Below are 11,021 nucleotides of genomic sequence, written 5' to 3' on the forward strand. Positions count from 1 at the left end.
ATATGTGACCGCGGGCTGTGAGACATAAAGAGGCATGGCAAGCCCAGTAGGTTGCCTAATTTTACCAGCTCTTCCTATCTGCATAGTGGATTTAGCCCAAGTTAGCCTGGATCGATTTCTTCTGTGGTGGCGGGGATCAGCCCCAGGGGTGCTGTACAGCTAAGCTACATCCTCAGCTCCTGTTTTATTACCAGGCGGGGTCTCTCTAAGTTGCCCAGGCTGCCCTCGAACATGCAGGAGGCTGACCCAAGAGTAGCTGGGATGACTATGCACATCTTACCCGGCTCCATTTACTTCTCATTAATTATGGCCACCAGGAGCCAATTTATTTATTTATTTATTTGTTTATTTATTTATTTATTTATTTTCTCTCAGTGAGTTTATTGGCACATTTTAGGGACACAGTACAGTTACATTCATCATTGGGATCTTGTGTCTTGGTTCTCATTTTTCCCCCTTGTCCCTGCCCTCCCTTCACCCCCTCCTCCCCTCCCCATTTACAAACACTTTATTTCCATTTTTTCATTTTCTCATCATCGGGTACCAATTTAGGGTGCCACTCATTAAGTTTTAGGAATGACTCGGAGTAACAGAATTCCAGAATATTAAACATGGCTCTAATGTTTGTCATTGAAAACCTTCTCAATGAAAACTTTGTGTGTGTGTGTGTTTGGTTTTTTTATTTATTTATTTATTTATTTTTGAGACAGGGTCTCACTACCTAGTTCAGACTGAGCTGGAACTCACTATGTAGCCCAGGCTGGTCTCGAACTCACAGCAATCCTCCTGCCTCAGCCTCCCAAATGCTGGGATTACAGGGGTGTGCCACCACGCCAGACTTGTTGTTGTTTGTTTTTTGAAAAAAGGTCTCACTATGTAACTCAGGCTGGCCTTGAACTCACTATATAGCCCAGGCTAGCCTCAAACTCATGGCAATCCTCCTGCCTCAGGCTCCTGAGTGCTGAGATTACAGGTGCTCACCACCATGCCCAGCTCTGTGTTTGTGTTTGTTTTGTTTTGTTTTTTGGTACCAGGGATTGAATTCAGGTCGTTATGTTTGCAAGGCAGGTGATGGCACCACTGAGCTAAATCCCCAGTCCCTCTGTGTTTGTTTGTTTGTTTGTTTTTGCTACCTGGGATTGAACTCAGGTCCTTGCACTTGCAAGGCAGGCGGCAGAACCACTGAGCTAAATCCCTAGCCCCCTCTGTGTTTGTTTTTGAGACAGAGTCTCACTATGGAGTTCAGGCTGGCCTTGAATGTACTATGTAGCCCAGGCTGGCCTCAAACTCATGGTGATCCTCCTGTCTCAGCCTCCTGAGTGCTGGAATTACAGGCGTGTGCCACCATGCCCAGCCTCCAATGTAAGCTTTTTACTTGACAGCCTTTCTAATTAAAAGCTGGTGATTTCATACACACACACACACACACACACACACACACACACACATGCGCGCGCGTGCGTGCGCGTGAATATATATTAGTTATATAATTATCATCATTTAAACTTTAAACTTTATTTTGAAATAATTTTTTTATAGAGTCTCACTATGTAGTTCAGCCTGGACTTGAACTGCTACTTCTTCTTCCTTTTCTTTCTTCTCTTCCTCCTCCTTCTCCTTCTCCTCCTTCTCCCCGACCCCTTCCTTCTCCTTTTCCTTCTTTTTGGTTTTTTGAGTCAGGGTCTCACTATGTAGGTCAGGCTGGCCTTGAACTCACTATGTAGTCCAGGCTGGCCCAGGCTAGTCTATAACTTGTGATCCTCCTGGCTCAGCCTCCTAAGTGCTAGGATTACGGGCGTGTGCCACCACACTGGCTTATTTGAAATGACTTTATACTCATGAGAAGTTGCAAAACAGTATAGAGAGTTTCCCTTTGTCCTTCACTTGGCTTCCTGCAATGGCACTAACAAAAGCAGCAGACTGACACTAGTTCTTATAAACAAAACTGCTATAATCATTCATGTACAAGTTTTTGTGTGAACATAGCTTCATTCCTCTTGGAAAAATACTTTGTTGTATAAAGTGTTCAGTGGTAAAATACTTTGTAAATACCAGTGTTCTGTCCAAATTTGAGGTAAATTACTCCGAGTTACATTAATAACAATGAACAGTGACAAAAGGCTGAAAAAATGATCAGAGAAGAGATAGTTAAGACTTGGTGGCGGAAGGGACCAATGTTGAGGTTTTTCTTTGGAGAAACAGAAGGTGTGAGATTTGGGGGCAGGCTTTACTACAGTGGAAATGTGGGATTGAATTATAAAAAAAGGATTGAAGTATCTTGGTACATTGGCAGTGCACCAGCCTCGCGGGGATATATATAGTAGAGAGATTTTTTTTTTTTGGATACTGGGGGTCAAACTCAGGTCCTTGTGCTTGCAAGGGAGGCAGCAGAACCACTGAGCTAAATCCCAGGCCAGAGAGAATATTAATAAGAAGAGAGATGAACAGAGACAGAGAGGCAGATCCATTCACTCATCCCACAAGTCTTCACTGGGCCCATACTATTTATTTGTCATTGTATTGTTGAAGGTCCAAGACAATCAGTGAGCACAAGAGACAAAGTCCCTGTGACTGTGTCAGAAGCTTCTCTTCTAGAACAGACGAGTTAATACATAAGGTCTGTCAGGTAGTGCTAGCAGTATAAAGAACCACCAAGCAGGAAAGAAATTGGAGAGACAGGAGGTGCCATTTTCGAATGGATAGGCAGGAAGCCCTTTCTGAGGAGGTGAGAGTTCAGAAGTTTCTGGAAAGCTGTTATCACAAGAAGATAAGAGTTGGGCCAAGGCCTGGTTCAGCGGAAGTTGTTACGACAGACATATCAGAGACTTTGTGTATACCTTTAGAAGGAAGGAGACTTTTTGTTTGTTAGTGTACAAAACCTTGGTCATCATATCAAGAGACTTAGCGATGCATTGTAGTCTAACATTACCTATATCATTCTGTGCTCAAGTGAAACAGCTTCAAGGATAAAGGATGAAGGTAAGCTGGTGGTGTTACTAACGAATGTGCACCTCCCAGCCCTAACATACCGTGAGGATGCGATGATGAAATGTATCCATTCTCTAAAGAGCAGCATTAGCCTTGGAACAAGTGCTTTTGTGATTTTTTTGTTTGTTTTTGTTAACATAGATACTAATGTCCAAGTTTGCTTGAGAGACCGGGACAAATGGTGAAGGAGCTCATCTATTCCTGCCTCACTTACGGTGTGGTGAGGGTGTTCCTGTCAATAAGCACCCTTGGCAGCTCTTTGCGTAGGTTGGATGGTTTTGCTTTTTGTTGTTGTCGTTTTGTTTGTTTGTTTTGGTACCAGGGATAGAACTCAGGACCCTGTGCTTGCAAGGCAGGCGCCATGCCCCTGAGCTAAATCCCGGCCCTTGGATGGTTTTGCTTGGATGGTCCTCTTTTCCAGGCTAGGAGGGTAGGTATCCAAAAGGAGTGAGCTTTGACTCAATTTTAAAGAAACAAAATATTACGGGTGTAATTAAATGCCTTTCGAGCCCTCTCTCAATTAATGCCAATTTCCTTATCTTTCACTAGTCTAATTCTTCCACTCCATGTTTTCATACTTTTGGTACAATTAAATACATCCATACATAATAGAGGCCAATACTGTTGTTGCTGTTGTTTAAAGTACTGGGCATTGAATCCAGGGCCTTTGCCCTAAGCTAAATCTCCAGTTCTTTTTTATTTTTATGTATTTATTATTATTATTATTTTTGGTACGGAGAATTGAACTCAGGTCCTTGTGCTTGTGAGGCAGGTGGTAGAACCACTGAGCTAAAGCCCCAGCTTTATTTTTTTATTTTGAGACAGGTCTTGCTAAGTCACTCAGTTGCCAATTTTGTGAAGACTGGGCTCAATCTTGTGATCCTTCTGCCTCAGCCTCCCAGAGCCCAATAAGACTAGTACTATTAGAAAAATGGAAGTTATGCCAACCATTTCCTTCTCTTCATTCAATCCTACACACAATGCCACCCTAATGATTATTCAAGATTAAATTTAGGAGGCAGATTACTGACATCAGTAAGAGAGATAGTGGGAGGCACCTAGGATCAGAGGTGTCTGCCCCTTTAAATACTGGAAGCCTGAGTGGCCAAATTTCTTTTTTCCCACTTCACCCTTCTGCCTGTTTCCACTACAACTGCCCTGCAATCTTCATTAAATGCAGCTACTTACTACATACTAGAAGGTGTACACTTGGCAATTCTTTCCTTGTTGTACGTAGAAACTGGACTATTTTTCAGCCCACTCAACTGTACTAAGACTACTGATTAGGGTTTATGTAAAATGGCATTCTGAATGTATCTTTTTGTACTTGCTTTTGCATAAATCATGATTTGTGGCTTATTCATTTTAAAACATGATGTTTGCTTATTTAACATCAATTGCTTACATTTTTTTTTTCTGGTACCAGGCATCGAACTCAGGACCTTTTGCTTATGAGGCAGGTGTGGTGCCACTGAGCTACATCCCCAGCCCTAATTATTTCACATTTGTCCATTTTGAAGTGACAGTTTCCAGTGTCTCACACTTGCAGACAATGCCATGGTGAAGATTTCCATTGCAAGTCCTCTGGGCACATGCATGATGATGCCTTGTTGGAAGTGAAATTCTTGAGCCTCGATCCAGGCTTGCTGTGTCAGAAACCAGGGAGCTCAGAAATTTATTTACTTTTTTTTTTTGTATGGGGGATTGAACTCAGGACCTTGGACTTGCAAGGCAGGCATGGTGCCCCTGAGCTAAATTCCCAGCCCTACTTACTTTTTGTGGTAGTGAAGATTGAACCTATAAGCTCATGCATGCGAGGCAAGTGTTCTGCCACTGAGCTAGGCTCTTTTAAAAAATTTTTTATTTTGAGAGGAGTCTCAATAAATCACCCAGGCTGGTTTTAAACTGGTAGTCCACCTGCCTCAGCCTCCTGAGTGCTGGGATTATAGGTACTCAGCTGCAAATTGTATTTTAATAAGCTCTCTAGTGATTCTGATGCACGCTAAGGTTTGAGAATTACTGCTGTAGCTGTGCATTTTATGGTGGAATACTGGGTTATAGTGAGATAAGATAGAAGAAATGAAAAAACAGGCAGAAAGGAGACAAAGAAAAAAAAATTTTAAATGAAAACTTCAGCTTCAGGACACAAGCTGCTTAATTTTCTTCCTTTCTCTTCAAGACCTTAATAAGCTTGGGCAATTCCCTTTCACCTGCAAATAGGTTCGGCCATTCCTTTTTACTTGAAAATGGTCTTCTTTCACCTGTGAATGGACCGCCTTTTCACCAGTAAATTAGGCTTTCCCCTACAAGTAGTCACTGTCTCACTGCGGGTGGGCTGCCCCCCAAGCACGACCAAGACTGCAGATTATCAAATTCTGCAGTTTTCCACCACCAAAACCACGTAAATACACCAGTTTCAAACTGCAGCGCATCGCCTTTCCATGAACACCTGCATCCTACTCTTGAGTGTGAACTAGAATCTCTGCCCAATAAAGCCTTCTCATGCTTCTTACTGATGGATGCATCCTGAAAATTCTTTTTCCATCTCCAAACAGTCTAAATTTAGGGTGGGTTAAGTTCTTTTAGCTTTAGGAGCCTCTCAGACCCAGTCGGGTGACATTTTCTCTTGGCGAGTCAATCAGGAGGTAAAAGAAGCATCAGGACTATGATTTTAGGTAAATTCATCCAAAGGCTTTTAGTTTTTCTTTCCCACTTTCCTCAACTCCTCACCTTCAGAAGCCTGGTGGGAAAGAGGTGGGTCGCTATGGGCGTGGCCCGGGAGGGTGGACAGCCTTTCTCCTCCCATGATCTCTTGCTGTTTCCTGCCTGCCTCGGCTGACCTGTTTCTCCTTTTTGATGTCCCTCGGCCATGCTGTCCTGCCTTGGAGCCAGCTGACGATGGACTGAAAGCTCTACAAACTGTGAGCCAAAATAAATGTCTCCTTTAAACTGTGGGTGTCGGGTGTTTGGTCCCAATGAGAAAGTAACTAGCGCAATTTATGATGCTAATTATTTCTAATACCATGATACAGTAAGTGTATTTGTATTTCTGAAGTGTACAGGACTTCTAGGATATGAAACTTAGGGACACCTCTTATACTGATTTCTCCAAAGTTGAGAAAGTAACTTGCGCAATTTATGATGCTAATTATTTTTAATACCATGATACAGTAAGTGTATTTGTATTTCTGAAGTGTACAGGACTTCTAGGATATGAAACTTAGGGACACCTCTTATACTGATTTCTCCAAAGTTGTTTATGATGATGGACATTTGCAGGTTTATGTTTATGTGATTGTTATATCATTGTATTATGATAGTTCCATGTGCCTAAACATTAGACAGTTGAGGCAGTGTCATTATAATGTTTAAAGAGTGGATATTAGTAAACCATCAAGTACATCTGTAAACAAGTAAATTCTACTTAAAGAGTCACTTTATTTAAAAAGGTAACAAATTTAAATGAGGATTTATTTATGTCATTTAAAGATAAAAGTAATTGATTAAAAAGTTATTTTATGCTAAAAAAGAAATTAAAATATACTTTAGGGATAATAACAAAAACCCAATAGTTCTAGTGTAATGTCATAATTGTTATGCTGAAATGCTGTTTGCTCTTTATTTTTATATTTCCTTATAAATCTTTGTAACTTGGGGCTAAATTATAACTTCTAAAAAAAAAACCCTGAACAATGTGTTAAGATGGTATGCCATCTTAACCTTGTACCGATGTTAATGCTGACTATGATTAATAGAAGTAGCTGTTCTCTAGTTATACTTTGTATTTTCAAATCATTCAGTATTCAAAAAAGGTTAAAGCCTTCTCTTCCCATTTCATGACTGGTGCAATTGACTTTCTGGGTGTTCAACAAATGAGGTTTGGAGATCAAAGCTGGGCTAAGAGAACAGGCAATTATTTTGGCCCTTATCCTCCAAGGTCAGCCAGAACTCAGGATATGACGGGACCTCTCTACAAGGGTACTGCAACTCTGGTGAGTCACCAACCTCCTGAATGGAGAGATTGCTGGACACCAGGAGTCAATCAGTGTACATTGTGCTAAAAGTAGGCTCACTAAAGAGGGGAATGTCCCCATGCTTCCAAGGGAAGCCATGTAGACAAGTAAGACCACGACGCATCCTGGCAGATGACACAACTGATTGAGTGAAAGACTACAGAGGAGCTAAGAGGCCCCTCGTGCAGCCCCCAGAGTAGGCCCTAGGGAGCCTGAACTGTTCTTGACAAAAGCTCTGTCTGTCTGTCTATCTATCTATCAAGAGGCTGATTTTGATTAACACGGGTTTGGTTTGTTGGTTTTTTTGAGATAGGATCTCACTGTAGTTCAGGCTGGCCTTGAACTTGTGATCTTGTGAGGATCATTCTGCCTCAGCCTCCTGAATGCTGGGGTTACAGGTATGTGCCACTACACCTGGATTAACACAGGTCTTTGACTTGGTCTTGAACACCCAATAGGAAAGTAGAACAAAAAAGACATATAGCGCAAGTAAAAGTAATATTAAACGAAGAGCCAGGCTACATATACAAAGGGGGCTCCAAATGCTGCACTGCTGGCAGTCTCCAGTTGCACCTGTAACTTAGTCATAATTTTTGACTCCCATTTCTACTAGACTTTCTAAAATGTGTGTTTCAGCATCTTTTATATACCCATTATGTTTTCCTAATGTGCATTCAAGTACCCCTCAGGAAAAGATTTACCTTCTTGTATAGGTGTGCCTATGAAATAAGAATGGCAATATAAGAAGTCTTCCATTTGGTTGATTAGGCTAATTTCTAAATATTCAAGTTTTCTTGATGCTATTGTGAATAGTATTGTTTTTCGAATTTCTTTCTCAGTGAGTTAATAGTACAGTACATAGAAATACTATTGATTTTTTTTTTTTTTTTTTTTTTTCCACGAACTTGGGTCCTTGCGCTTGCAAGGCAGGTGATAGAACCACTGAGCTAAATCTCTGGCCTGAAATACTATTGATTTTTGTGTATTTATTTTGTATCCTTCTACATTACTGAATTTGATTATTAATTCTAGGAGCCTTTCGGTGGAATTTTTTTTGAGTCTTGTAAGTAGAGGATCATGTCATCTGTGAATAATGATATTTTGATTTTGGCCTTTTTTTTTTTGCCTTTCTTATATGTATCTATTGTACTTTTTTCTTTTGCTTGATTGCTCTGGCTAATGTTTTGAGAACTATTTTGAAAAGGAGTGGTGACAATGAATATACTTGTCTTGTTTCTCATTTAGGAGGAAAAAGTTTCAATTTCTCTTCATTTAACCTGATGTTGGTAGTAGGTTGGTCACAGATGGCTTTTATCAGATTGAGATTAGGTCTATCTATACCTATTTTCTTCAAGGTTGTGATCATGAGTGGATGCTGGATTTTGTCAAAGGCCCTTTCTGTGTCTATTGGGATAATCATGTGATTTTTGTCTTTGCTTTTCTTTTTCGGTTGGATCCTTGTCTGCTTTTGTGATCAGGGTAATAATGGTGGCACATGTCCATGACCCTAGGAGGCTAAGGCAAGAGGATTTCTGTGACTTTGTTGCCAGCCTGAACTATAGTAAGACTCTGTCTCAAAAAACCTAAATGATAACAACAGATGATTTGGAAATACATTGGTACTTTGGCTCACAAACATTTTTGTTTGCAAATTTTACACTGGGTGACAAACATGATTGTAGTCATCTTTCCCACAGAGACACAGACATGGCCATTGTTTTCAAAACTGTGGAACAAATTAAGTTCGCGAACCAAGGTACCACTTTACTCCCTCCCTCTCAATTTCATTAGTTTGAGGAGTATCGATATTCTTCCCTGAAGTTCTTGGAAACTTTGGCAATTTAATGAACAGGCCCTATACTTTTTTTAGTTCATTTATTTACTTATTTTTGGTACTGCAGATCTAACTCTGGACCTTGCACTCATGAGGCAGGCAGTGGAACCTCTGAGCTAAATTCCCCACCCTTCTTTTTTTTTAAAAAATCATCACATCAATTTCATTGGCTGTTATTGAATTATTTCAGATTTTTAAATCTTCCTGTTTCGGTTTTGGTAATTCAAATGTATCTAGGAATATCTCTATTTTTCCCAATTTTCTAATTTTTTGGTGTACAGATTTGTGAAGTAAGTAATCTTCTGAATTTTGGCAGTGTACATTTTTTTTTCATCTAATTCATATTGCATTGATTTGTGGTTTTTCTTTTTGGTAAGATTAACTAAAGGTTTATCTGTTTTGTTTATTCTTTCAGAGAACTAGCTCTTCAATCTTTTTTTTTTTTTTAGTTTCCATTTTATGAATTTCTGCTCTGATCTTTATAATTTCCTTACTTGTACTAGCTTTGGATTTGTATTGGTCTTATTCTAGGACCTTGAGGTGTATCATTACGTTATTCCTCATTCTGCTTTTTTCTGATATGGGTACTTATAGCCATGAACTTTCTTCATAGAACTACTTTAATTTTGGTATGTTATACTGGCATTTTCATTTATTTCTAGGAACTGTCTTATTTCTTCTGTGACCCATTTGTTATTCAAGGGCATATTTTTAAAATTCCCTACATTTTATAATTTCTGTGGCTTCTTTTGATATTGATTTCTAGTTTCATTGCACTGTGATCTAATAATGTGCATGATAAAATTCTGACTCTTTTGCATTTACTTAGATGTGCCTTATTAGCTCGTATGTGGTTTATTTTGGAGAAAGTACCACATGCTGTTGAAAAGAATGTGTGTTCTGTTGGGCAGAACATTTCGCTGTATATATTAAGACCATTTGTTCAAAGGTTTGGTTAAACTCTGATATTTCTTTGTTGATTTTTTTATTTAGCTGGTCTATTTGTGTTAGTGAGTTATTAAGCTCCCTCACTGTAATTGTGTTGATGTTTATCTGATCTTTTATGACCAACAGTGTTTGTTTTATGTAATTGGGTACACTGTTGTTTGGGACATATATGTTTATATTTTTTTCCCTCCCATTGAGTTTATTGGTACATTTTAGGTATACAGTACAGTTACATTCATTATTGGGATCCTGTACCTTTACATGACAGGTCTTGGTTCTCATTTTTTCCCCTTGTCCCTGCCCTCCACCTCCTCCTCCCCTCTCCATTTACAAACACTTTATTTCCATTTTTTCATTTTCTCCTGTTTTTTTCTTTCCCCTTATTACCTTTCCCCTACCCTTCCCACTTTCCCTACACTTTTAGCCCTTTTCTTCCTATTTCACATTGTCAATTATCTCAATAGGATCTTGTGTACTATTATAGTTTATTCACACCAGAGAAACTATTCGGTATTTACACATGTGTGACTTATTTATTTCACTTAGGAGTATATCCTCAATATGTGCCCATTTTTCTATGAATGAATCTAATTGTTTATAATTGTTATCTCTGCCTGTTGAATGGTTCCCTTAAATAGTATGTAGTGACTTTCTTTGTCTTTTCTGATCAGTTTTGGCTTAAAGTCCATTTTGTCTGAAAATAAGATAGGTACTCTTTGCTTGTTCACAGGTTTCTATTTGTGGAATATTGTTTTCCATCCTGATTGTTTTTAGTCTGTGTATTTCTTTTTGGGTTAAATGTATTTCTGTTTTGTTTTTTGAGACAGGGTCTCACTATGCAGTTGAGACTGACCTGGAACTCACTATGTAGCCCAAGCTGGTCTTGAACTCACAGCGATCCTCCTGCCTCAGCCTCCCGAGTGCTAGGCTTACAGGTGTGTGCCACCATGCCTGGCTGGTTAAATGTATTTCTTCTATATAGCATACCATTGGATTTTGTTTCTTGATCCATTCTGCTAATTTGGCAGTTATAACTGATAGGTATTGACTCATTCCTGTCATTGTGTTATTTTCCTATTGCTATTTTCCTTTCTACTTGATTCCTTGCCCCACCTGGTATATTCATTCTATTAGACCTTTTTGCATGGTAGTTTGTATCTTTCTAGGATATCCTTGAGAAGTTTTTAGAGTGTTGATTTGGTAGTAATGCATTTCTGCCTTTTTTTAATTAAAAAAAC

This window comes from Fukomys damarensis, unplaced genomic scaffold (genome assembly GCF_012274545.1).
Source record: "Fukomys damarensis isolate Sample0158 unplaced genomic scaffold, DMR_v1.0_HiC HiC_scaffold_17, whole genome shotgun sequence".
Classification (NCBI taxonomy): Eukaryota; Metazoa; Chordata; class Mammalia; order Rodentia; family Bathyergidae; genus Fukomys; species Fukomys damarensis.